The 23,347-nt window shown below is 28.2% G+C and overlaps 1 protein-coding gene across 4 annotated transcripts in view; it reads left to right on the top strand.

Annotated features, from left to right (window-relative positions):
* The first annotated feature begins 2,617 nt into the window (after positions 1 to 2,617).
* LOC121119852 (orexin receptor type 2) overlaps positions 2,618 to 23,347 on the top strand; it is a 144,042-nt gene continuing 123,312 nt past the window's right edge. For 3 of the 4 annotated variants that reach the window (XM_040714659.2, XM_040714657.2, XM_071889151.1), the window contains exon 1: positions 2,618 to 2,955. The gene's annotated coding sequence lies outside the window, so the exon portion shown is untranslated. The remainder of the gene's footprint in view (positions 2,956 to 23,347) is intronic. The other variant, XM_071889150.1, reaches the window with a different exon arrangement.

The following is a 23,347-nucleotide window of genomic DNA, read 5'->3' as shown; positions in this document are numbered from 1 at the left end:
TGAGAAAATAAGAAAAAATTGTATAATTCACGATGAAAAATTACAGAATATGATAAATTGTTGTTATTTATGGTATAATAAAAAGGGACATCTTGCGCAGGTAAAATATATCAGTAAGGCAAGGAATCAACTCAAGCTAACATGCACGTTTCACCACTTTGTTTTAAAGTCTCATATGCGTCTATCTAAACAAGTATTGGAAGGATACTGCGGAAATGAAGGCTATAAAGAAAATAGAGTTATTTCATGAGACAAAATTTGTATTTATGTAATCTATAAGTAAACAAGACACTAATTTTTTGTTGAAAAATCCATTTTGCAGGTTTACTTAATGGATTATGGAATAAAAAAGTTTGAGTAGTATTAGACAACACACATGATAATATCCAAGGGGTTTAAAAAAATGAGGTCCACACATAATTTTCAAACAAGAACTTTATTTTTGTATCACATATTTCAAACAAAAGCACCTGTATGAAAATCATACGAAAAATACTTTTTTATTAGAGTAGGTTTTATGAATGTGTTGAAACCTAGATAAGATGTGTGTTCAAAAAGTAAGATGACTTTTCAAATTTCACGTCATGTTATATTTAGTATGCTCTATTTTTTTATATTCGTACACTTACCACAAACATACATTTACTATTTTAGCTATATAATATGTTTAGCTTGTTTGTGAGAGCCATAAATGTAAGCAGTATTTTACTTGTTTGGCGATATTTTTCTATTGATAAATATGGATTAAAGAATAAATTACTTATCTTAAAAAATACAAAGTATCCTTACTTTTTGAATACAACTCGTATACCGACAGGAGAGGCTAATACTATCTTGTATCCTACAAATTTGTCATTTATCCCATTTTGATTCAAAAACAGCACATATTGATTCAAGGTTCGATTTCTGTTCCTTTGAAGACATTCTTGCTCTTAGAATCACATTCCTGGTGTTGTTAAAAAATATCTTGTCTTTCTAAAGGTTTAAACTTCCGTTGATATCAAATAACTTTTCTTGGAAATGTATATCTCCGATGTATTTGTGATCCGATATAAATTTATTTGTCCTTTTTATTCAATGTTATTGTAAATACGACTTATAATACGTAGCAATGATGCCATTCTTTTTCTGAGTATATAAGCATCCATCAATATTCATCTCTTTAATTTGATAAAGAAAACTTTATTTATCAACATTTGTATATATTACCCATATTTTCCTGCTCATATGGCAAATGTTTTCATGGAATTGGGCCAAATTTCTAAGCCAATGCCTGAAGTTGGGCCAATAACCAAAATTCTTAAGTAGAAAATTATTACAGTACACACCGATAATAACGATGAAAAAACAAATGTTGTGAATAATATTTTATTTTTTCCTAGCCCCTGAGCTGGCCTTCAAACTTGTTACTCACTGTTCATTAGTTGCATAGCTCTGTAAAGGAACAAAATCAATATAAACATTGGTAAAGTATATTCTTATATAAAATTAAAAAAGATGCGGGCCTCAGGGCCGCGTATGTGTATTTATTGGTTAATCCATCCATAAAACCTAGTCCACTTTCTTATTATCTACAAAGAATGAGCAAGGTTGGGAATGAATGAAATAATGTCAGAGAAAAATCAATGTCCTTTAAAACCAGGACCATACCTATCTCTTAACTAGAAAATCAGTTTGATAATTGTTTAGCCATATTCACCTTAAAACACCTTAACCCAATATTTTAGAATAAGTTAAATGAGTCTAAAATTGCATTTTAAAAAGAGTTACAGTGTAATTCAAGCCCAGTATATGTGAATAGCTAACATTATAAATAAGAGGAGACAAGACTTGTTGAAAAAATAATAAAACAAAACAACATTTACTTCAATTATTTTCACTTATTTACACACCTTCGATCCAAAAATGAATAGGGATATGACTTTTGTAGAGGGTGAAGACAATTAAACTGTAATATTCAATTTCTAAACATGACACAAGTTAAAAGATGAACATAGAGCATTAGACAATTTTAAACTTATTAAAATTTAAGGTCTTAACTTTTCCCTCAGTATTACTATGTTTTTTTTTCTTTTTCTTACAAATATATTTATGTAATTAAATTGGTTTACTATTACACTAATATTTCTCAAACTGCAGTATATTGTATTATGTAGAATAACCAGGTGTAGTAAAAAATGATCGTTTTAGTTATTTAAAAAAATTGTAAAATATATATAAAAAAATTCTTTAAGGTGTTGGTTGTACATACTCTTAATGAAGCCTGGCATATAAACGTTGATAACCAGTAACATAATCCAAGATATATAGATATTGCGCAAAAATGTGTTTTTTATGTGCATGGAATACTTATAATATCCAACAAAAATTAATTTGTCCTCGATAAGGCAGCTAAATGAGTACTTACATTGTACCTATGTAAATAAGCAAAAAATAAATATCAATATATGTATATATAAATATTTTGTTGAATAAAAAAATTCATCAAAAGCATTTGTTAACACACACAAAAGCCGTCTCTTGTAACGTAAACTCGTGGGTTTCTCCACATAACACACACTCAAGCCAATATAAAATAAACAAAAAAAATCCGCGTAAAAGAAACAAACGACGCTCGTTTTTTTTTGTTTTTTTTTTCGTTTACTTCTTTCCCTCTCTCCTTTCCCCATTTGAATTTCCTTGTTTTCTTAAAGAAGAAATCCTCATAATCACATCAGTGCTTTTTATTTATATATATATATACCTATAATTATATATGGCCCTAATATTCTGAGTTTGATCCGTACTCAAAGTGTGGAGATATAATATAAGTGAATCTACCTTTTAGCAACCATAGAAAATCAAAATAGTTATCAACGTTCGCGGCTGATTTGTACAAAATACAAAAGTCACATCTTTTTATAATAATTATTAAAAAAATCATCTATTAATTTCATCCGATTGCTTTTTTATAAGGTAAGTTGTGTCATTGTTGTTGTATTTGGAAAAAAAATTAAATGTTGTGTAAGAAAGCTTATTGTATAGGTATGCTAAAAAAATAAAAAAATATGCTGAATGGAAGTTTAACGTACAGAAACTTTAAAATGACTCATATTTTATAAACTTTATCTGTGCTTTTTCAAATGAGTTAATAAACCGTTTGTTCTCAAAATCTACTTTTTTTAAATTAGAAGCGAGTCCTTAAATATGGAGTATTTGAGGATTTCGAGGTAATATATGTACATTTATAAAAACAAAATAAAAAGGTGCAACCCTTACATTTTATAATGTGTTTTCTATACGTACTAAACTAATTACCTTGATAAAATAATTTTTTTGACAAAACATATTTTACTTAATTAATTATTTTAAGAAGTTAGGTTTTACATTAAATATGTTCCAAATTGAAAAATTGATTAGAATGTGATTCTTATATATCCATAATAATAAGTATCAAACAGCACACTTGTAAATAAAAAAAAAGTGTTCACGTTGTATAAAGTGTGGAGAAGTGAACACTATATAACTTTTTTGAACAAATGTATTTTATCTATATATATACATATATAAGTCATAAACTAACTAAAATGACTTTTTAGAAACACTTATGTATCAACATAGAACTTTTTTTTCTGTCATTATATCTTTAAAACACCAATGTATCCTACTTTTTTTGTAGTTAAAAGTTGTTTCCTATATTTTATTAAATCTTCATATATTTATATCAGTGTTGAAATTCAGTACCCAGACCAATTTTTTTACTTGCTTGGTCTAAAGTTATACTTTCTAGACCAATTTCTACTTCTTTTTGATACAGATTGCTATTTGAGACAGTAAATCAAAATTTAATCGTTTTCAAATTGTTTACCAATTTTTAGTCTGAATTTATGGAATGATTTTCTGGCCTTTTTGTTATTTATGAGCTGTACAAATATGACTTATGGTACAAATTTTACTTTATACGACGTTATTGTTAGAGTTACTATTGTTCCAAATTTTAAAACATCAACAGTTTAGTTATGGAATCGGTCTAGACTGAATTTAATATGCCATATCATTACATGAGACGGGTCCAAATCAGATTTTTTCAAAATAGTACTATCCAACCAAGACCGATCTAGGTCCAAAGCCCAACAATAGTTTAAATGCATGTACATTAGAGTGCATTTTATTTATTAAATTTGAGAAATTTTCAGTTATGAGGGTCAGAATTTTTTTCTTTTAGTGTAAAGAAATTGTATATAAACCTTGAACGGTTTTGAAAAATATTTAGAAGTAGCTCAATGGTTCTAAATTTTTGAAGTTCTCCAAATTACAAAAAAAAATCATGTGTTGACCTGAATATTAACTAAGCCTTTGTTGTTATAACAATCCTAATTACAGAAGAAATTTAGTTGAATAAATTTGGTATCGAAAATCATTTTTTTACTAATGTTTGTAACTAATTGGTAAAAAAGAGTAAAGACTGTCATTGCATTATGTCCATTTGTCTGCTCGTAAAAGAAATTATATCAAAAATTACAATTTATGTGTCCTAAATCATTAGCAATGGTCAATTTATTAGTTGAATTAGACAAAACAGGTTAAATTACAATAAGCTTGACTTTTTTCTGACCTTTTACTAACCTTTTTTCGATCAAATTACCTAAATTCATCTTATATATCCAAAAACTTCGTAATAGTAGTAATTAAAAACTATTATGGCTTAGTTTTATTTGAAAATTATGATTTTAGACCAACTCCACGCTCAATAAGGTTATTAACAACTTTTAAATTAATTTTAGTATCTAGAGATTTTCGTTAGCCGTTTCCATCATTCCATAAATCAGCATCTGTCTCAAGAAATGTATCTTCAAGGTGCAGACATTGAAATAGTTTCTTTGATTTTATTCTTTGCAAAATCTTCCAAGTTTTTGTTCTTTTATTAATTCAGAGCAAACAACGACATTTCTTGGCTTTCCTTATATGTCCTTTACTAGAAATCTTTTTGATTCTGAAATAAGTGCACTGTCAAATAGTGTTAATCAAAAAAGTTCCTATGACAATTACTATAAGTGCTTATATAATTTTTTGATGTTAACTTCGTTAAGTACGAATTAATAAAAGAATATTTAAGGGGGTCATTATATATATTCAGGTTATTATTAGGTGCATTTAAGGCTTGAGGAACAGATATCTAGGCTCAAAGATACGCTTACGGTATAAACACGAATATTGGGCATTCGTTGCAGATCTATTTTTGTCAATTTGAATTGAGATCGAAATATGCAACACTTTAGGGAGTACGAAACTTTTAAGTGCCATCAAGCCTGGTATATAGCACAAGGTGACATAAATTATATACTTCGTGAATGCACATCGCCTAGGAATATAGTTACCGGATTAAGCAATTTTTTATAGTCATCTCGATGAAGAATTGTTTTCATACTTTTCTTAGGATAATCAGGGTATCTTGTCGCACATATTTACAAGAATAGCTATTTCACAAGCTTTAATTCCGGTATCATACTTACTTGTATTAATAGATGGTCATTTTTCTTACAACTTTTTGAACATCTGGAAAAGGCGTCGGTCCTAAACATTAATGGAATGCGGTGCTTATGATTAATTCCATAATCCAGTGTCTACATACTAGAGGTAAAAGGTTTTACCTAGTTTTTTCGAAGAAGAACACAAGCTCCAGCAGTTATACTCAAATTTAAACTCGTGTATCATGCATATGCCTTTAATTTAATCACGTAATTTCCAGTCTTTAATGGTCTAAAATATAGTGTTATCTTGAGTATTGCCTGTTCCGTGAGAAAGCTTTGGTACATCTAGTAATTTCGAAATTCCTCTCCCTGAGACCAATATGGCCAGTCGGGCTACCTTCTCCTTTTCTATGAAATAGGGAATAATTTCCCCTCCCAATAGATAATGAGAGGCCAGTTTATTTAGAAATCCTTTTTTTTTAGCTTACGCAACCTGTGTTTATATTTATAGTTTGTGTCTGTTCAGAGAAAGTTAACAAATATTTTGTCCCATCACTTTAGCTGTTTTGGTTACTATGAATACATCTTTTGTATCAGGTACTTTTGTGCGATCAAGAGTAGCCGAAATTTCGGGATTATTAGTAGATTATTTAGTTGATATTGAATTTGTCAAAAAACTCCTCACAGTGAAAATAATATAAAATTATTTTAATGTGAGTTCCAAAAATAAGAATTTTGATTTAAAGGTCATGTTATACTTTTGATTTGAGTTTATATATGTATAAATATGTTTGTTTTTTATAATTTGTGATTTTGTACAAGTTATAACTTTTACAAGCTAACAAATTATAATTTGTGCATCTCCCTGGATTATAATTTAATTAGTACATCAATTATCTTAATACCAAATGTTCATTGAAACCATCATTTCATTTTATCTGTTAAAGTTACTTATTTATACATGTATGTATATAAAAAGAGAGGGTGGAATCTATGCACTAGTATAAAATTAGAACTGCCTGTAACTGTATAGGTAGCCATGCATTTCAAACACCTTCTGCTTTTTGAATCTTTTAAATCGGAAACGTCATTTTTCAGCAAGATGGGGGCTTGCTCACACTACAAAAATTACTCAGACATGCTTAGCAAACAGCATCGATTTCTGGGACAAGAGAATGTGGCCACCATACAGTCTGGATGTCAATATCCCACTTTTTTTCTGGCTACACATTGAGAAGAGCGCCTGTAGCATCTGTCACCCGAGTGTTTAACCCATGAAGGCCTCCGTCCATGAGGAATGGACTGCTATGGATCTTAACATTTTTGCAATACTTGCAACTTTTTTTGCAAGAGGCTTGTCCCCATCTGTGAGGTCAATGACACCCAAATATAATTATTATCGATTTTAAATTGGGTATATATGAGGAAAAAAATAATCAAGGTTTTTGTTAAATGTATAATTGAAGAAAAGTAAACTTAATTATTTTCCATTTTTTTTTCAAGTTTCCACACGGTATTTAGCAAGAACATGCTTAAAAAACATGATTTTTTGTCAAAATTGCTTTTAAAACTTTTGAAAGCTGTTTAAAAGTACTTGATGTCTATAATTATTGATTTGAAAAGTTGAAAAAAAAAATTAACTGATCCGTGTTGAGGTATATATTGATTCCTGCAAAACTGCTAAACTTTTCAAAATATCAAAATTGATAAATATAGACATCCATTTCTATTAAAACACTCTCTAAAATTTTGATAAAGATGTCGACAATTTTTTATTTATAATAAATAATATAATATAATTAATAATAGAGCTATGGTCTGTTCAAATATATAATTTGATACAGATTTTTTCAGTTGTAACTTATATCAATAAAGATAAGTGTGCATCTCTGTTTGTAGGCGTAAGCCTAATTTTTTAGTGTTTGTATGGCATCATTTGTGGAACTGCGTGGCTTCTTGATCTAAGAAATAACTACATAGTAATGATCGTGTGTAGCTTTAGCTCAACGCCTGAAATGAAAAGGGAAGTATATATCTACATTAATAAAGCAAAGTTTGTCTGTTGTCGACCCCTAATATCTCCTAACAATGCCAGTACTCTCGTTTGGATGCTATGTAGAGGTTTTTTACCTTGCCAATTTTATTTCAGACTGTTCATCATGAAAGACTTATTTACAAGTTATTTAACATTCTCTAAATTTTTTAAATCATAACGTAAGAAGGTCATTTTTTAAAAAGTTGTTTAAGAATATTATGAAACTTATGAAGGATAAGTATCGTATAATTTTTCTAAAGAAGCATAAAGAATGTATAATTTCAATAGTCACATGAACGACTCTTAGTGCAGGATTTTCTTTTGGATTTAAGTGCATTATATTTAATATAAATACTTCTATAATAAGATGTTCTTTCAGGTGTGTAAGTTATTTTTTTCTTGACATACATGAAATAATGAAAAAAAAGGATATTTACGTATTATCTTATCCATTATATGTTATTTACTCTGTTGATCAATTTTCAAAATCATAAAGCATTTCTGAGGCATATAAAGAAAGAACATATGCGGTGAGTTAACAATCGCGAACAAAATCGAAAAAAGGAGAAAATCGTTGTTTTTTTTTAAATGCACAAATACATACAACCAAATATGTACTTTGTACTTTAATTTCTGGTATAAGATAAGATACCCAATAATTTTAACTATACTTTAAAACCCTTATTTGATTTTAGAGACATATTGGCCCTCTTAGGCCCTTTAAATAAAATGTATGAATCTTTTATTGTCGAAACTAATTTTGGTTACTTTTAGGAGTAGTCGACTAATAAGTGATTTCAATAACACTTTAGAATTACAGAAAGTAATAGTTTAAAACTCATAGCGAATTTGATCCTATTTTCATTTATTTTACCTCGGTACAGTTTCAAAAATAAAAATTTACTTCTTTCTTTATTCACTGTTCCTTTATATGTACAAAGCAATTACGTATATAAATATACATAAATAAACGTTATTGCTTGAAGTTAATGCTGCATATTAGAACTTTCGAAAAGGCCAAATGAAAAAAAAAAAAAGATGTTAAGAGTTATTGATTTAAATGAAACAAAAAACGAAGCGCATCAACAATAATAAAAAAACATCCTTAATAAAATACGTCTATAAAAGTTACTGTATATAAAGAATAAAACTAAATACTATCAATCAAGAGTCTGGGTTAGAAATTATAAAACTTCTGAGAATGGACTTTAGAAGCTTTTTATGCTGGAGTGATACCGATGGATAGAATTTCCCTTCTTTTGCAGCTGGGCTCCAAGGCTTGTTATCAGTATTGGAGACTTTCAAGGAAAGGGTGGTACATCTAGTAGCAGATGCCATAAAAATTGCTCTAAGCTCGTAAGAGTATATTGGCCCATAAGAAGTAAGCTTTCTAGTAGTTAATGCCTTAGTGTTTAATAAAGCAAAATCAATAGCTTTAGACTTCTTTGGAGACTGTTTCTTCCTTTTAGATACTCCAAAGAGTATAAAAGCTTTGATTAAATTCAAAGGTCCATTTTCCAGACCCTCAATGTTGATGACGACGAATTTTGCGGAATTTTTACAGCCCTGTAATCCACAAAGGCATGCATCCCTGACCTTATGTTTTCTATCTTTGGCAAAGGTCCATGGTGATTTCCATCACTTGTCTGAACAGCATACCAAAGATAAAAAATGTCGAGAGGAATTTATCTAGTATAAAAATATATATTTTTTTTTTAATGCACTGAGGTACTGGCACATGAGAACCTCAAGCTGGCAAAACTGCTGCGACACTTTTAAACCAAGCATCCTTCACTCGCTGATTAACCATCTCATTTTATTCCACAGAAAGGAGTAGAGAGGTAAGAGGTCAAAAGCAAGTCCTGACAGACCAAACAAGAATCCCATCAAAATCTCAAAGGGCATCATATGAGGTCGCATACTAAATTGCGTAGGCTGAAAAGCCACCCACAATTTGCCAAACCTTAATTAAACCTACTGCCCTGGCTATGAATCGGGCACACGTGGCTTTGTGCAAGATTATAAACGACCTCCAGTATCGATTGGGGCTGCCAGTCTCTGGCACCGTTATTTTGGGGGTTGAAAAGTTTAGGAACCCTCGTCTTAAATAAACACATTGTTTAAATAAAGTTTTACACTTATAGCTCCAGAACCAATTATCAATGTAAATCCCTGTTTTTTATGAGGGCACATAGTAGTACTTACTTTATACTTAAATTCCTTGTTTACATGCTCTCTCTCTTCAATAATTAATTGGTAATGATAACAGTTTTGGAGAATAAAAAACACAAATTAGATTGCCAACTAGAAAAAATATGACTTTTATGTCATGTATTCTACAATTCCAACGATGTTAGAACTTCTATTGCATGCAACCCCAGTCAGTGTGTACTTGAAAAAGTTAATAAACCATAATAAGTTATCCCAAATACTCCGTTCTACACTACCGATATGACAAGTAGTTCAAGTTATGGAGCTTACCTTGTGCGTCATTTTTGATAAGCAGAACTGGCACTTTAGGATGAACCTAACGTGGAATTAAGTGTATGTGTAAACACTCATAAGATTATATGAAAGATATTGTTTGCTTAAGATAGCAAGATGCGGGATGTTGTTTCATCAGAGTCCCCTGACTTTAACCTGTGGAGACATCACTACTTCATTGTCGAATGGTTGCAACTTAAATCGATTGGATACATATTTAGCAAAAGCATATTACATGGTAAATCCTATTTTTTATCAAAAATACAGATAAAATTTAAGTAGAAGAATTAAAACAGTCACAAAGATGTATGGCCGTAACTGTGCAGTGTAATATACATATATAATATTCAAACTTGTCCAAATATTTTGCTCCAGTAGGAGTAGATAATATACTAAATACAAGAGCTTAGTTTCAAATTATGCAATCTTTTTATTTTGTTAGTCTGTTTTTTTACTTAAACAATGTGTTTATTTAATAGACATAGTCTTCAACTTATATTTAAAAATATAAACATCTCTTAATACGAATAACTTTGGAGACATCTGATACAGACGTCTCTTTGTTTATTCCAAATTTCCGTTCGTGGATACAATTATTATTATCGTATCTTGATTTAATAATTGTAAGCTTGATTATAATTCAATAAGTAAATAAGATTAGGCTTATATTACGAAAGTGAATAAATGAAAAATAGATAGACAAATAATTCCATCTATGTAGAAAAAAGTAGTTAGTAAAAGGTACAGAAAAAACAAGTTATATTTAGTTGTAATTAATTAAACCAGATTATATAAAGCAATAGAAGATCAGATTTGAATACTAATATTCCTTTGAAAGAAGGAGTAAAATAAAATCCGTCCCTGAATTTTATGTTTCTCTGAATTAAGATAAGTTTAAAAACCTCAAACACTTTTGCTTGTGAAATTTGCATTAACTTACATTTTCGAGCATACTTTTTAATACTCAAAATCAACAAACCAAAGAGCAGTTGACAGATCACAAACTTAAATCTTCACTCTGTTTTAAAAATCAGCACAACCAACTTCGCCCCTCATTTTGGCTAGTTGGTTAATGAACCAAATGCACAAATCTCATTTATATTTGTACTTCTGATACAAGCATTTTACTCGTTTTTTCGAATAAATATATGAAATAAATATATTGTTTAATATGATTTCATGTAAACTTTAGCTATGTTGAGGCCCTTAGACAGAACCTACTTTGGAATACAGCCCTCTAGCTAAAAAGTTAGCCCACTCCTGGATTAAACATTTAAAAAATATTTGAAAATAATTTTTCAACAAAATTATTTAAGCTTAATTCATATGTACCTAGTGTAAATTTTCAATTGAAGTACGATATCCTGAAGTTACTTGAGAGACATCGATCAGAAAATGAAAAAATTAAAGTTACTTAATCACTTTTAATCAGTCAAAGTAAACTGATACCTATTAGAGGCAAGTTATATAAAAAAAAATTCTTCCGGTGTTTCCAAGATATTACTTTAATGATGTCTCAGATCTATTTATTTTAATCTGTTATATATATATATATATACTTATTTACTTACCTTGAAATTGAATACCCCTAATAGCATATGAGTGATTCATCAATGTGATATTTTTATATACATATATTACGTATAATTTTTTTAACTCCATATATGACCTCGAATAAGAGCAACATAATAATTATAGAATTCTTTGGAAAAGAGCAACTTCTAAGCCCGATCGCCACAAATTTAAGTATAGATTTAAATTTTAACGATCAATTTATGTCGTCACTGCATGTACACAGATTTTAATGTTAATCGAATTGGAACAATAGAAGCATTACATTAGGACACATTAATTCCAAGTATATTCCATCGTATATCTAAATATACGCCTATATACAAAAAACTCATGAAATCCGAAGATATGTATTTTTTTAATTAAGAAACATTTTCTTGCAACTACCCTTATTTCTTATGTACTACTCCTGATAAGCATCTAGTACAGTAAATATATTAATTAAGATAAATAATGTGAAATGAAATATATTTAATCAAATAAAATAACCATTTTTGAATTTATAATTTAAGATTAAGCTATTACAATTCAAACAAACTCTTTGGTGGGTTGTATAAAAACAATTGGCTTACAAGCCGTAGTTAGCCCACTATTGATCTATATATCCATTAACTCAATAAATTAACACTTTTAATATGAGAATAGTAATCTTTAATCAAACTTTAATGACAAAAACATCAAAAAATGATAGATTTTACAGACCAAATGTAAGAGAGACCGGATACATTTGTCACACGGAATCGTTGCAACATGCCCCTGCCTAGAACATCAAAAAAGCTATAGCTACTAAATTTAAATTACAATTGTATAGTATTATGATAATACGTGTAAAAAAAGAGCAACCGTTTTAGTAGACTTTTCATTAAGAAATGTATTGGACCAATATTTTTTTTGTAGTGATAAAGTAACTTTTGGAATAGTTATCTTTTTTTTAATGATTATGTCAGATATTTTTTTTATTGCTTCTATAATTAGGATGATTGATTATCTTGCTATCTGTAGATATTTCCATCAAAATTCAAAACTCACTCGTTGCAAAGAAATTTGAGACATTGTAACGTTCGATACGATAAGCTTAAGTGTTGCAAGTAATTAATATTTTTTATTTACGCTTCATTTGAATATGGCATGTATTTATCAACTAGCCGAAGCAGAGCCTGGCTCCATATTTAAACCAAATGGCAAAACAAAGATTATGTGATCAATGTTTTACCCAAATTAGCCAATTACCCAAAATATTACTTTATAATTGGCAATGTAACCTCAATAAAATCACCCTTTTAACTGAACTAACAAAGTGAATTCTACTGCAAAAGGAATAAAAAATCTTACATCACGATAGAAAATGATAAAATGATATCATCTGCAGAATTATCCAAGCAACATCAAGCTCGGGGAAAAGGACATTAATAAGTAAAGGAATATAGTTTAGCTAGCAAAGATTATTCGCCTCTTCTAGTTCTTTATATATGTTCTTTGAGTTGACTTGATTAAGTAAAAGTAAATATTATACTATAACAATTACTCCATCTAACCTACAAATGATCTATGAAGTCAACCCATATGTCCTTCTCTAAGAGTGACTCTAAATCGAAACTAGGTACATTGAATTCAAAAGAACAACATGCGATGAAAATCCAGAGTATTTTTTGGAACGTTATTTTTTTGGAATTGGTAATTTAAAGAATGAATTTTATTTTCCTTAACTATTGCCATTACTATTTAACTCAGGAGTAGTGAACGTCCTCTTCTACTGCATTCAATTATATTCATAACCTTAAAGAGCATTCGCTTGTAGTTATAAGAGACGGAGAGTTACCTTGAGGATTTGTTCTGGAGTTATAATTGTAAGTCTTTGTTGGACTCAGAGTAGAATTGAGGATCGAAATCAGAGTAATTTTTTTCACTGACTTTTTGTCTTTTTTTATTTTCTTCTTAACCTCCTCCCTTGTCACACATGATTGTACCTGATCTAATGAAACGTCATAATAGCTAAACTTCTCTCCTCTAAAATATTTCTACAAATAGTTAAGATTACCATTTTCATTTTGGGATCTTTATTTTTTAATGCCCGAAATAAACACAATTTCCATCACTAACAATAACTTCTACGGAGTGTACTGTCCATTGAACATTGTTTTATTTCCTTGGGCCTAGCTATTTTGAGAGTGCGAGCAAGTTAAATTTATTGGAAATTATATTTTAATACTAATCTAAATTAAATAACTCTGATCATATCTGAATCAAATGTCTTGAATGTGTTATAATCTATTTAAAGTAGAAATTAAACCATTAATTTCTTTATATTTATTTCTCCAACAATATTAGTTCGAATAATTTTCTTAATTTATCATTCAACCCCAATTTTTTTAATTTTTGTAACTGTTCCTAATTACGGTGACAGAGTTTTGGTTTATTAACAATGAAAATGAATAATATTTGCTTTGGAATGGAGATGTTAATCTTATGCAGATTTGACTATTTGTATATTTTAATTTAAATAAATAAACAAATTTATACATGAAGTTTTTTTTCTCATCACAAAACTACAAATATGTCACTGTATAGAATGTTAATTTTCACCGAAATTATGTATATGAAATCTAGAAAGGTTTTAACTACTTTAATTATTATATTTAAATAAATATATTGTTTGGAGTAATTTGAGCTTTAATAATAAATATCAATGCTACAAATGTATGCAGTATCAATAGCCTACTGTTTATTTATTTTCTAACCCAAAAATTAATAATTTAAAATATTTTTTTAATCAATGGTTGTATACAAACATCAAAACAGTTATAGCTATACTTTAAAAAAAAATCTATACAATGCGTAATTTCTTTCCGAAACTTTTAAAAATCTATGTTATATTTCCTCTCTATATTTGATATACCTTTATAAAAGGAAAATGAACTTTTAATTGGATCAAGTTCATTAATTCTACGTAGCATTACATTTCCAATTAGTGTTGTGATAAAAGCTACCATACTTAAGATCAAACCATTGAGGTATCAACACCAAAACTTTAAGACATCGAGATTAAGTCAAAGCTAAGAAAAATGAACTTGTCATTTTTATAATTTTTTTTTTTTGGTAATATAGATCTATTGATTTTGGAAAAAAAAGACCAAGATTTAAAGTAAAGTAGCTTTGTGGACAACGAGGAGAAATTATGGTAAGAAGACAACCCTACATATTTTCGAACAGTTAACATAAAAAAAAAATATTTTGAATGTTTAACTATGGGTATGTAATATAATTTTTAGATAAGGGCAACTAATCTAAAAAATCAAGTATATTCAGCATCCACTCTTTTGATAGTTTTAAATGTTTCTAAAACACCTTATATTATTAAAATCAAAGTTCACAACACTTGTTTTCTTAGATGAATACCTGAGAAATTCTAGATTCAAATGAAAATACTTTATTTTTAATGGTAGGTTTTTTATCCTTAAAGTGCCAGTATTTATTATTACAGTATTAAAAAAAACAATAGATTAGTAATAAAAACCACAAAATATGACATAACGACCTGTTTATAAACTGATACCATTATTTTATCTGCGGAAGTGGCGTTACTTAGAGGGGTGCCAAGCTCCCCCAAGAGTTTATGAAGCTTCAAAAAACAAAAAAACAATTTTTATATTTTTTTTAAATAAACCTATTTTTATTAGTAATTATATTACGGTGGTAATAATTTCTTGGGATAAGCTGTCAAATGATGAATGCTAGCAACGCCCCTGGCCTGCCACAAGGAATTATCTATTGGTATTCATAAGAAGATAATGAATGCATAAAGTAACAATGATAATTTAAAAAACGCTTATCTTTAAAACTGTTATAGTGGTTTTTTTTTTTATAAATTCACTTGTCTTTTAAAATGGGTTTTACCTGACAAAAGAGGCATTATGCTTAGGATATGATAAACAGATGAAGTCATACGCATCGTCGTACATTTCAAATTGTTGGAAACTTAACAAATAAGTTGCAACCCTTTTTTAGTACTTCAACCAAGAATATCAAAACATATTGTTAAGTTATCATCATACATTTTTGAATAATCCTGTAAAATTTCGAATTTATTGATGGTATAGTTTTTGAGAAATAAAAGTTTGAAGTTCGAGGTTTTAATTATTTGTGGTTAAAATTAAATACTTCTATATTTTATGGTGTGTGATAATATGAAGATATTTCCTCTCTATTTGGTTATATTTTAACAAAATTCCCATGTACCAGTTCAATAGAAGTTTTGGCATTAGTATTTTATTTATTTTCTGGATTTTTGTAATATTATTTGCATAATAATGGCTCTTTGATTATAAACCAAATAATTGACCAATTCATATCATTGGACAGTGTTTTTAATTGAATAAAAAAACAAATAGCTCTTTGAATAGCCAAATAAATAGCTAGATAAAGAAGAGAAAATCATTCAAATAGCTGTTGATCAGAAAGAATAAAAGGAGGAAGAGACGCATTATACATTCAACTCCTTCACGCCTCACATCAATCATTTTTAATAATTAGTAAAAGGGATCACGTTTATATCCGTGCATCCAACTCCGTCTATGGAAGGTATATTACAGATCCTTTCGGCAAGATAATGTCATTTATCCTATGGATACCTCCAATACATATTTGATTGACGTTTAAATTCCTCTCCGAATTATAATCATCCAAGTAGTGTATGGACTCCCTCAAAGTTTTATTAATCCCCTTAAAGGTGCTTCATCGTTGAATCTTGAACTCATTTCAACGAATACATTTTATTGAGGGAAAGATATGAGGTAGCAGAAGATTCTTTATCCAATACTATGTTCCACCTTTCCCAATGCTTTATTACCCAATCAAGGCGATATATTCCGGCTAATTAATAAGTTAAGAACTCAAATTAATTAATTTATGAATTGTGTATAATAATATTAAGAATAATAAAACAATAAAATAGACCATTTAAAAACAACTTTTAATCATTGAATCAATGAGAAACTGAATTTAGCAATAACGGGATGGCAAATTGTAATATATTAGTTCGTTAATCCTGTAGGAGCTCAGTTACGGTTAGTATTCTTAAATACATTTTAAGATTTATAGAACCGTGAGGTAGTTATTGGTTATTAATAAATCGAACATGAGTGAATATGGTAATGAATGAAGCCTTTCTCAACAAAGAGGATAACTTGGGTTTTGTAGAACGGTAATGCAAAATGTCTAAGCAGATAGTGATGTAGTAATTAATAATCAATATTCATAAATGAAACCAAAGAATTTAAAAGGCTTCAACATCACCATCATCTTTCTGAATATAAACTCTTGATTGTGAAAGTAAATCAAGGATTTAGAGTTGGAGACAATTCCTCTTCATAATTGATGCAACATATTATTGGAATAATAATTAATATACATTTTGACATTGATAATTCTCAATGAAACATTGAATTGTATTAGAAATGAGGATTTAACTTTCTGGAGTTGACGATAGGAGCAAACAAGACACGAGCATTATAGCACATCTTTGCAAAGTTGATTATTTCTGGATGTTCCATGAGTTGAAGTGAAGCAACTTAGACTCTGAAAGAATCGATAGATACTTGGCTATAGTTAGAATCCCAGTAGAGATCTAACAGTGAATCGGATATCGGAGGTATCCATGGAATACATGTTATCATATCGCAGAGCTGGGTCCATTATATTCTTCCCCGAGACGGAGTTGGAAACACAGACATGATCCTTTATAAATTATATTAATTATTAATGCGACCAAAGGAGTGATGATTCTTTCTTTTCTTTTTCTAATATCTTCTTCTAATTTGTGTACCGCGTGTCTGTTCCTCCCTCTATTCGTTCTCAAAAAATAATATAAGATCCTTTATCACAAGGATTGCCAAATAATCAAGGATTCCCCTGCGTACAAGAGCAAGTACGTTGTATTTGAATTTTATCCATCCAAGAGATAAATATTCAAACAGCATTTATAATCCTATATATATTTATCTCATATATTTTTGGCTAATTCATGGTGTCTTAAATTAAGAAACATGATTCGAATAACATCTCAAATCAAAATTTTTGATTTGAAACTTGTCCGAATATATGAATTTTTGGCATTTTTTGATAGTGTTTTTAAATCTTTAATAACCTCTTTATTCGATATTTCAATGAAAATATTTTGATACCAAAATTATTATTCACATATTTGTCAATGTGTTAATTTAAAAAAAAATCTCAAATATAACGCACGATGTCTATATGAAGTATATGAACATAAACACCTCTTCCATGTGTCTGACGATGCGTAGTTTACACTATGTATATAATTATTTCATTTTGAATACCTCATATCTATTATTTCATATCGTAGTTGGTTTTATGACGCAGGTATAAGATTTTTCACATTTTAAATTTTTCCCAATCATGCCAAACTCCACAAAACTAACTTATGTTTATCCTTCTATATTGTTTGAACCAAAGCTATATGCAAAGTGACGAAAAAAAGGCTACGTGATCAAATAAATACAAACTAATGGTCTTAGCATTTATTTTATCAGCTAGGAGCATTGAGTATACTTGAATGACTACTCACACTTTAACTGAATTTACGAGATAACTTCCGCTGCAAAGAGAAGAAAAAGTTGCGTACGCCATGAGGGAAAATACATAAATCTGTGGTATAATAAAAAACGGCAACTTATGTTGTAGAAAGGATACAAATAAGGCAAGAATTCTACTTTAGCTTACAAGAACGTTTTATAATTTTTGGACGTCTACTGCGTGAATCGTCTTTGAGGCTCATTTCACATTGTTTAAATTTAGCTAACCATTTTTCAACGACTGATTTTGCTAGTGCAGAGTCTATATAATATTTATCAGGCCAAACCTTGGCTTTAACAGTATATTTTTTCAATAAAAAGCAATGCTTCATTAACACAATACATTCTTTTTTATTCCTTTTTTTACAATATCAAAAGTTTCTGCACTCACAATGCTATATTTGGCGGACTAATCGTCCGACAGCTGACAAACTTGTTCACGTATCGTTTAAAGATTGATGTTAACTAAAAAAAAAAAAATTATTTAATTCTAGTGTCGGTATCTATGTATCGACTTATTAACTTTTTAGCCCACATAATATGTATCATCTAATGGACTAACAAACTTTATTAAGATATGATTAAACAGATATAATTTTATGAATTTTCAAGCATTATATTGGGTTTATCTAGACATACACTCATATTCATATTGTAGAAAAAATAGTCTTTCATATATATATATATTGTACTTATTTATGTATAAAGTATATAAATATATAAAGCTCATGTACATATTATTTGGGAAGATTGAAAAAAACATCAGGGATTATTTTTTTAAATCTCAAACTTAATGGAATCACGTATTTTTTAGAAATATAAATATAACTTTGATATGTAAAAGCATTATTTAATAATATATAATCAAGAAAAATGAGAATTATTGGAAACCATTCTATTGTTTAGAGTGAAAAAAACAACTATGTGGTACAATCTCATTGGTAAAAATCATAATTTTCATTGTTCAAGTGATCATATATTTGACCCGATTAATTGTAACTCTGTTTTTTTCTTTTAATATTTTAGTAGAAATAACGGGGATTAATTATGATTAAGAATGGAATCTGTTGCTTACGTTTCACAAGAATGAGAATAAAATTAATTAGTTCAATCTTTATAAAACTTACATATTTTTTTATTAAAACATAGGAGATTTTTTGTACTTTCGTTAACTTTTGTTGTAAAATTATAACGACCAAAATATAAATAAATTATGTGGAAAAATTAATCAGAGATGAATCTTTTTAAAGTATGACTAAAATAAACAGTTGTCAACGTATATTGAACAAGCAAATGTCTCAATTCAGGTATGGGTAACCAAATTTCTTACTGTTTGTATGATTAGACTTTTCAATTGCTATCCATCGTGCATTAAATTAAGATCACGTCGATAAACGAACGTTTTCAGAGAAAAATGCATAATATTATTTGGATTTGTGGATTATTTTCACATGAGGCCGGTGTTTTGTTTAAACAACTATGATATTTTTTGAAAAAACCTCACGTTATTAGACCAACCATTTTTTTTAAAAATCCATAGTAGATATAAAACAAATTTGGACAAAATATGTAATCTAAATTTTGTATTGTTCATGTCTCATTTTCCTTGAACTCAATAAATTTTAAAAAGTAATCTTTGCAAAGTACTTGAAAACTAAGTCTTATAAAGCAAAAATAGAGTATAGTATAAATATTTTCAAGAATATATTTTTAAGAAAAGTCAAACACACTATATTTTATATGATGATATGTAGGTATGGTTTCTTTAATAAGAAAAAGGGTTTGTTGTTTGGAGTTGAGTAGGTCAATTAACAAAATTAATTAATTTTGATAAAAAAATATGTTCTGTGCAAAAAATATTCTTAAATCTAATCCAGACACTCAAAGTAATTTGAGAAAAAATTAAAAAGTTGTGTAAAACATTGATGACGTATAACAAATTTTAAGTAATATATGATATATTTTATCCTAAAAATGTAATAATAGTGACTTAATGTTTTATAAAAGGGATTGAAGACCTCGATGTCTTTATTACAAAAAGCGTACAATATTAAAATCCTGAAATCTACATTCGTCTGGAAATCCTATGACTTTAAGCTCAATATTTTGTATTTATTGTTAAATGTAAAAAAAAATCAATCATATGACGTCACCCTTCTTAAAGTCCACCATTTTAGAAACAAAAACAACTAAATGTTACATAAATAAATAAAACCTTGCTCCTGTTAACCAATTTAATGTTTTTATTTTCACTTTTTAACCCCATTAGATGACGTTTTATATTTATGCTTTGGGAAAATTTGTTCACGATGTCAAATAATTATATCAACAGCTCTGCCTATAAAGTGGCATTACTTTTGGTTTATTATACAGTTTATACATTTGTGAAATTGTTACATACAAACTGTAATAAAAAAACTGATAAAAATATTAAATCTCATTTTTTCATATATATACAAAATAAATCCACATTGGGGCCTCTAAATCGATTGACGATATTTATTATATTTATGATTTAACTTATATACATATGTTACCCTCGTTTCATTAAGCTTCTTTACGTTTTTCTTCTTAAAATGCATCACATTGTTGGTAAATTGAACAAAAATGTATTAATAAAAAAGTATTAGAAACTCATAAAAGTTTATTCATTAAACTTTCAACCGTTTTTTTATTTGATTTTACTTTGATTTTTTTAAATGGAATAGTGATGCATATTTTCAAATGAACTTTAAGATTTGTAAATTAGACTATTTAAGACAGCATTTTTTCATCATTTAGGTCACTCTAAAATAATGTAGATAATGAAAATTATGTAATATTGATACGGGGAAAGTGCAATGGGAATAAATATTTTGATTTTGTGATATGAAGACATCATTTCAAATTTTATTGAAATATTCATATTTCCATTAATTTTTAACGGATAAATGAAATTAAAAATCGTTTGAAAGCTTTTATTTAAACAAATAAGACAAGGGTTGTTATGACAAAAATACGAATATATTTTTTGATCAATTATTAAAGTTTGAAATAATATTTAAAATATTTACATTATAAAAAAAACTGTCAAAATAGATTAAAAAGTAGATAATTAGGTCTGTAAATTCAAGAAAATTCATTTTTGCAAATGACTTATATAAAAATTCAAATGAAATCTCAAATAATTAATTAAGATTATATTGATAATATATCATTTGTTATATTACAAAACTTCGGACTTTATGCCTTAGACTTATAAATGACAAAATGTCTATGTAGTTTTTCAAAAAAAATACATAAATAATATCCAATCAAAAATTTAGTTGAATTGTAATGTAAACAGTTTTGAGAGTCAAATTAAATGGGCAATACATATCAATAGTAAGATATGGTAGTATTTTATGGATAAAAATAATTTGATGTAGCTTATTGGACAGATTCTTTTTATTGTAAGACTTTTTGGCTTTGGCTAATTTTTGACCTATGTTCTGCTTTTATAATATAAATTTTGAATAATATTTTTTTATAAATACAGGTGTGGGGGACATTTTTAATTTTTTTAACGACGGGGTCTAGTGCACTTGTTTGCAATTTTTTCCTAAAGCTTGAACTACCCTTTAATGAAAAATATAGTTCTGAAAATCGGGATGAAAAAATTGAGTCGTCTAAGTGACTATAGATAAGAGCCTCACGCCTGACTTTGTGTAGCATTTTTAAATGAGTATTATGACCTGTGAGTAATAATGAAGAAGAATATTGTGTTAGCTTCGAACAAATAAAATATTGCAGAAATGATTTTAAATATCATAATTTATAAATGTCAATGTACAATCAGTAAGATAAAGAAATTTGTCGAAATCAGTAACGAAGGTAGGATTTTGAAATTGAAGACGAGGGGTTAAGTTATTTGAAAGGTTATATCGATGCCAATTTACGTTTCATTCATCAATTGAAGGCTTTAAATATTGGGTTTTATGTGCATATATACTAACGGTTGTACCCTGTTTTTCTCGGAATTATAAGAAGTCGATCAATAGCCGAACTTTGATATATTAATATAGAAGATAACTACACTTATTACTTAGATGTTCTGACTCCAATATCAAAATAATACTGATAATTGATAACAGTTTAAAAAAAAAACACTTTTAGGTTGCCAAGAACAAAAACCAAATTGTACGCTATAAAATTCTTTGTAATTTACAACCCTATATAGATATGTACTCCCCTCTACATTTCTTTTTTAATATAAGGCGCTTAGCTTCAGCGTAGAAATTAAGGAAGAAATTTGTAATCAATATCCCTAACTAATTATTACCTTTGCATATATCTAATAATATATATACTAGTAAAATAGTAAATATATGTTCATGATTTTCATACCAACATTATACGTAGCGACGTATCAATTCCTTAGATCAAGTAATTACATACTTTTATGATATTAAGTGCATATTCAAAAATTATTTTACGACAGACAAATAAATAGACGGATAAACTATATTCTGTTAATATATATGATATTTTTTCAATTGTTGATTTTTGCTCAAGATTGTTTTAGTGTTGACTCACCTTTGTATAAAGTACAGTAAAAGGTTTACATAGGTATGCTGTATTTAAATTGTTTTTCTTTTAAAATACGACCCTTAACATGCTTTTTAATTGGATATTATGTAATTGATGATAATATTTTTAAACATATCTTTTAATTCAATAAGAGAAGTTTTGAAAATTAAAAAAAATAAATAGTATTAGTTCTAGCAAGTTTTGATAGCCCGAAATGAAATTAATAGTGATTGTATGAAGATTTATCATGTATCTTTTTAGGTATCTGTTAAGGAAGGAAATGTTAAATTTCAGTGTAACAGTGCATATCTCTGCAACATCGAGCAAGTGATTTTAAAAGACATTTATTACACAATTGTTTCTATTGAATTATCTCCTTCAAATGATACAAATTGTTCTAGTAGTAAATAGAAAATTAGTTAAAAAATAGGAAGGAAAAAAAAACATTAGAAATTAAGGAACAAATTTGTAATCAATATCACTAACTAATTATTACCTTTGCATATATCCAATAATATGTATACTAGTTTAATAGTAAATGTATGCTCATGATTTTGATATCAACATATAGAAACAATACTCCACGATAAACGATAAATTGGAACTATCTTAAAATTCAACCTGCTTCATAAAAATGGAATTTGGAGTGTATTTGTTTATAAGGA

This window comes from Lepeophtheirus salmonis, chromosome 6 (assembly GCF_016086655.4).
Source record: "Lepeophtheirus salmonis chromosome 6, UVic_Lsal_1.4, whole genome shotgun sequence".
Taxonomy (NCBI): domain Eukaryota; kingdom Metazoa; phylum Arthropoda; class Copepoda; order Siphonostomatoida; family Caligidae; genus Lepeophtheirus; species Lepeophtheirus salmonis.
This window is presented reverse-complemented; position numbering and strand designations above follow the sequence as displayed.